The following is a 5,817-nucleotide window of genomic DNA, read 5'->3' as shown; positions in this document are numbered from 1 at the left end:
TTTCTTTCCCTTTTTCCACAAAATAAACAAGCTGTATTTTTTTTTTGTCCTTGCCTTGACACCTCATGAAAAAGTCCTTGTTTCTTGCCTTATTTTCTGCGTATTATTCTGAATGCCTTCTGAGTGTGCTGCTCTTAAATTCCTATGCATGTTTTCGTATATAATACACTTGGAGTGAAAGAAATACTTTAATGCTCAGAAGCCTTTCTTTGACACTGAAAACACTGGAAGATACTGTCCACACAGGCAGAGAGAATGTTGGCTGTAGTTGAACCCATCTCCAAAACCCCGCACAAGATGAGTGGGTTCCCCTGTGGAACAGGCAGCGTTCGCCTCTGAAGAAGCAGGGAGCTCTACAGAGTTACTATTTCAGAATGGTTAAACTGGTGCTTAAAACTGATTTCTAAAGCTCGCTGGTATCCCCTTTCCCTGTTTAGCCATCTACTTCTTTTTGACAGACAGGCAGCTACCCTCACCACCTTTTACAATCTGCAGACTGTGCTTCACTTAAAAAATACGTGGCTCTGCCTGGATGTGTTACAGCTCCGCGCTGGTGGGAGGGGATGAAAACAGAGACCATTCATCCCAAACAGAATCCTTATTCATGGGTCAAGCTGTAAGGGACTTGGGCTCCTGCCTCAAAAAGTTAATTGGAGCCTATGCGTAATTAAAAGTGCAGTTCTCACTTTCCTAAATCATTTAGCCTGGAATCTTTGCAAGATGTAGGTCCGCAGCCCCCATTTTCTCAAAGACCTGTAGTGTAAGGGTAACGAAAATGGTGAACGGTGTAGAATGGCCAACAGAGCACTGCAGAAGAAACTGTTGGAAATAATGTCTAAATTGTGTACCGAGTTCTTTTTTTAATACATAAAGTACTTTGAATGGAAAGGGCCAGAGAAGGCCAATGTTTTATTAGCAGCTATAAAAACAGATGAGAGTGATTAGCCTTTTTCTCTACAAGAAAAGCTGTATTTTGAGCTTCTCTGTGTAAGTATAAATTCTCCATGATTAAAGCTATCTACTGGCTGGCTTCCATCTCAGCGGGAGTCCAGGGAAATTTTCTTGGGGTTTCTTTCACAGTGGTAACAGTATGATACTTCAGAAAAATAACTTTTTTTTTCTGTCACATGGATCCCTACTATGCCCTCCTAATTTTAAGTTATCCCCTGACTGTTCCATTCAGCTATTTATAATATTAAAAAAAAAAGTAATTTTATGCCTTTTACTCGAATTTAGAAATAAAACTCTTAACCTCTACATTATCACCTCCTTCAGCATTTTTTTTGTTATAACTACAGCAATAACTGGCTTGGATTTTTAACTGTGGGGGGCTTGGGTGCATTACTGAAGAAGGGAAGGTTTCTAAAAAGTCAAGCCTTTATTTAGAAAACTGGCAAGTTGCCAAAACAAAAAAAAAAAAAAGCAAAGCATTACCACCGAATTAAATTAATAGTTAAAACCATTGGGGCTAGCAAGAGGGACAGCAGTATAGTGTTCGTTGCTGGAGCCAGGTTTGTGCTACCTCCAGCTGCGCCTGACCCTTGGAGCAGGAGGCCTCTTCCCCCACTCAGGTTCGTCCTTTCCAGGACTGAAAGAACCTTGAGGAAAGTCTTACATGACACATGTGCGAATTCAACTCCTGTGAGATTGTATGTAACGCCCTTACGAAGCACAAAAATGTTCCCACCTCTTTTTAACTTGAAAAAATTGGCAAATTTAAAACCACAAATCTGGGATTAGATCTTGGATTGACCTAACCTGGGTAAGGATGCTGAGGCACCTGCTAATCTTAGTAACCTCCAGTTTCAAGTTGGAGGTTGTTCTTTATTGAATATGCCAGTACCCGTGTGCCGTCTGAGGGAGCTGTGAAACGTAAAGGCAGCTGGCAGGTGAAGGACTCAGCTCTGTGAGGAGCAGCCAGCTGCTTGTACATGGCTCGTTTCTTTCACAACAGCGGCATACGGTAACGCTTCACCTAAACTGCACACTTGGGCGGAGGCTGGGCTCCACGGTTACGTCATGGTGGCAGATCACGTGCAGCAGGCCCCCAAAAAAGGTTGGCAGAAGCAGGTTCAGCACCTGTGTTCTTCAGGGCGCTCCCAGCCCTTTGCTGCAGGCAGGAACCTGGGTAACACGGTCTAGTTCAAACAATCCCATCCATTTCCAGTCCTTCCCTTGTCATCTCGTTGCGCAGATTTTTTTCATTCCACTTTTGTTCTACAAAGGTTTTCCCCCGTAGCTGGCCGTATGCCACAACCTACTTGTGACTCTGAAAGTGACTGCTTTGAAGACTGCCTCATTTGAGGTGATCTCCTTTATTTCAGTAGGCGCAGAGCAGATGTCCAGTGCCAGTTTCTCCAGTTCTGCCACTTCTTTTCTTTTTTTCAAATGTGCTTCCATGCTGGTAACAACATTCAAGCCTGTGAACATTCAGACAATGAATCCATTAATTTCTTGGTGATCAAATCTTTGCATGAGGTTAAAAAAAAAAAAAAGACAAAGAAAAAAAAAAAAAGGAACTTAGTTCTTTTCCATTCTTTCCCTGCTGCTCTTTCACAGTCTAATAGAGCCGTGGTCATCAGGAAGCTTTTCCCAGAAGCAGCCTGTCTCATCATACCTCCCCAGTTCCTAATTATGCTGCTTTTACTTGCTGGAGTCCCTTCCTCTGCCGGTCATCTGCCTGCGGTGGCTGCGCAGCTGGAGCGGGGCAGGCAGGTGAAGCTGCGCAGCAAGGAGGGGAGGGAGTGCAGAGCAGGACAGGCAGCCGGGCAGCGGCACTGCTATGGGACCTAGAGACAAGGAGTGGTGGGCAGTGGCAACAGACTATTGTTAAACCCATTTCATCCGGAGGGAAGCACGCGTGGGCTCTGATCCCGGGTCTGGGGAGCAATCCACGTGTTGGCCATGGGACGTTCATGTTTCAAACAGGAATCACTGTCCCCACCCCTCCTCCCTCCTGCTGCCCTGACGTAGACGCAGCGGCACGTCAATACGACAAAATAGGGCAGGTAAGTCATAAGGAGGGAAAGCCAAAGCCCTGAGCGTGGCCCCTCACCAAAACCTCTGCTCCTGCCTTGGCGAGCAGGTATCTGTGAAGCGAGAAGCTCCATGGGAGCGTGCCTGGTGACACGAGCAAGGTGAGCAGGTCTGTTTGGATACGTCTGCAGTGGTTGCCAAAAGCACCCTCGGGGCCACCCGGGAGAGCAGCTCTGCCTGCTACGGCTATCCACAGCTTCAAAGCATGACAGGAGCTGCCGCTGCAGAGCACACCCTGCCTGCCACAGCCCACCTGCCAGTCCACGTCCCATGAGATGCGTGTGCAGCTGGGCCACCCGCACTCATACGGGCAGGAGCCAGCAAAGAAACAAGGTTATCTTTGGCAGGAATTATTTTTTTGGCCATTCCCAGTGTCTGCATTTTCACCCTTAGGGCAGTAACAGTGGTGAGATGGCCCCACCACTGCACTGTTTTCCCGAGTTTCCTTACTTGCGCTGCTTTTTGGTCCAGGTGAAGGCCAACGTTGATTAAATACGGTCAGAACCACTGCATAAATTGGACGTGGTAGTATTTTCCTCTGTTGTTTTTCTGGAAATGTATGTTGGGCTTGATTTGTGGTTCTTTATAGAGAGAGCCATGTACAGAAGCATACTGGAATCTATTTCCAAGAGCAGGAATCTCATGTTAGGTTTTCCAAAGACATTTTGAAGTTAAGACACGTTGCATGTGGTTTTTGTATTTGGTTGGATTAAGGAATAAAAGGACTCCCCGCATCATATGCATTCCCTATGCAATCATCTTTTTGTATCAGAATCACATATCTTACAGACCGACAGCCGGTGGTGGTGCAATGGTGGCAGGACCCTGAGGGCCAAGCTCCCCTGTGTCCAAGATCCCCTGCTCAGGTGAGCTCAGTTTCTGCAGGTGGTGCTGCGATGGGCTGCCCTCTCATATTCCAGTTGCAAATAGATTAGCAAAGGCTGGTTACAGCCCTGTCTTTAAAAAACGAAGCAGAACAACATTCAAGCCTACCCTTCCCCCTTTCCAAAGAGCGATCTGCAGGGCAGTCATCACACATGGGAGGAAAAGGTTTCTTTACAGCAGGACCTCCATCATTCCCCTTTTTGTCCGTCTTAATGTTTCCAGAGTAAAGAGGTTTCCACAGAAGCTGTTTATTAATTAGAAGTTATGCCAACCTCAGGAAATTTAAGTTTTCTTTGAAGACAGCGAGAGCTTGACCGCTTGCAAAAGACTGGCCCCCATGCCAGTCTTGCCAGCTCGCTTCATTTTAACAAGAGCTATGATACTTCAGAGCCGAGCAGCACTGTCCACGTGAGATCTAGTTCACGTAAGGAAAGGGGTAGGGAAGTTTTGCTTCCCGGGAGCGGGTTAGGCATGGCGTTCACCATCTTCTCATCTGCCAGGAGTCCCAACACACACTTTGGGGGGCCACGGGAAGGGGAGCTCTGGAGAGCGGTTTGCAGGCAGGGTCTGGCTGTGGCTCCCCAGAGGAGTCCCCCGAGTTCCCTGGTCCATCGTAGGAATGGACAGAGCTGGGCTGACCGGAGGGTGCAGCTGGGGCACGGAGCAACCCCGCAAATCAGCAACTCCCTCAGACTCGCCCCCTCCTGAAACGGAGAAATTAAATTACCCTTGGGTCAGCACAGCCCCCCACACGTGACCCTGCTTAGGAGCCACACGGGCATTGCTCCGGAGTCACCAGCAGTTCGGAGAGAGCTGGTGGGCTTATTCAGAGATACAGCGCAAACCCACGTCAACGTGGACCTCTGGCTTCATTCAGCCCAGCAGACAGGCACAGTCCCTGCCCCAAAGTGAATCAATAATGAAAAGTAACGTCAGATGCTCTGCAGGCCTGCTGCTTCTGGTAATTAACGTGGTTTTAAGAGTCGTCTGTCCTCTGCTGCTGTTTGGAGTACCGTGGGAAGCTGTCTGCCTTCCTACAAGAACAAGGAAACATTTCTATCATATATTCTGTTATAGTCAGCTGTGCTAGAAAGCAATGTAAATAACGGGTCCTGGTAAGCCAACTCGTGTTGATGAAGACAAGGACCGCCGACACAAGTCGCTCACACCTAAGCAGGATGAAACGGTGTCAGTTAATTTTTAATACCTTGTTTACCCAAGGAACCGTCAGGTTCACAGAGCAAACAAAATGGAAACGGCTGGAATCTTTCCTTCTCGTGTCTTTTTATACTTCTTTTAATTACGGGTGTTACTTGCGTACAACTTCGAACCGGAGGCATAACTGGTTAGCTGGCGGTGGGATATCCCTTTTGCTGTACAAAATGAATAGTTATCTGCCAAGAAGACCAACTGACAACAGTTATTTACCCATGGGCAAAGGGGCTTGGTTGCAGATTAACCACAAAACGGTGGCAGAAACTAGTTTCTTGAACCCCTAGTAGCCTCATTCTGTATTTTAACTTTATCTTGCAAAGATAAATGTATGAAATACAGCATCCTCTTGCGGCCTAGTTTATTTTGCATCATTTGTGGACTTGCTTCACTGGATTTATTCTGCTTGTATTCTGGTAACTGACAGTGTCAGAGGAATTGTTCTTTGCTTTTCCTCAGAAACTAGAAAGAGAAGAGCACAGAAATCGCCAGACGTCTCTGGCTTTTGGTTCTTCTTGTCTAGAAGACCAGATGATGTCTTACCAGATAAGGTGGTATCCTACATATTCCAGGGATGTACGAAGATTTCTGGAGCAGTCAGCCCACAGACTGGCTATTTTGAAGTTCAGAGCGGCTGCACAACTTTCAGCACGACCGCCCCCTTCCTTCTGCCGCCACGCCTGC

The sequence above is a fragment of the Pygoscelis adeliae genome, unplaced genomic scaffold (genome assembly GCF_000699105.1).
Source record: "Pygoscelis adeliae isolate BGI_AS28 unplaced genomic scaffold, ASM69910v1 Scaffold113, whole genome shotgun sequence".
Classification (NCBI taxonomy): domain Eukaryota; kingdom Metazoa; phylum Chordata; class Aves; order Sphenisciformes; family Spheniscidae; genus Pygoscelis; species Pygoscelis adeliae.
Note: the sequence above shows the minus strand (reverse complement) of the source record.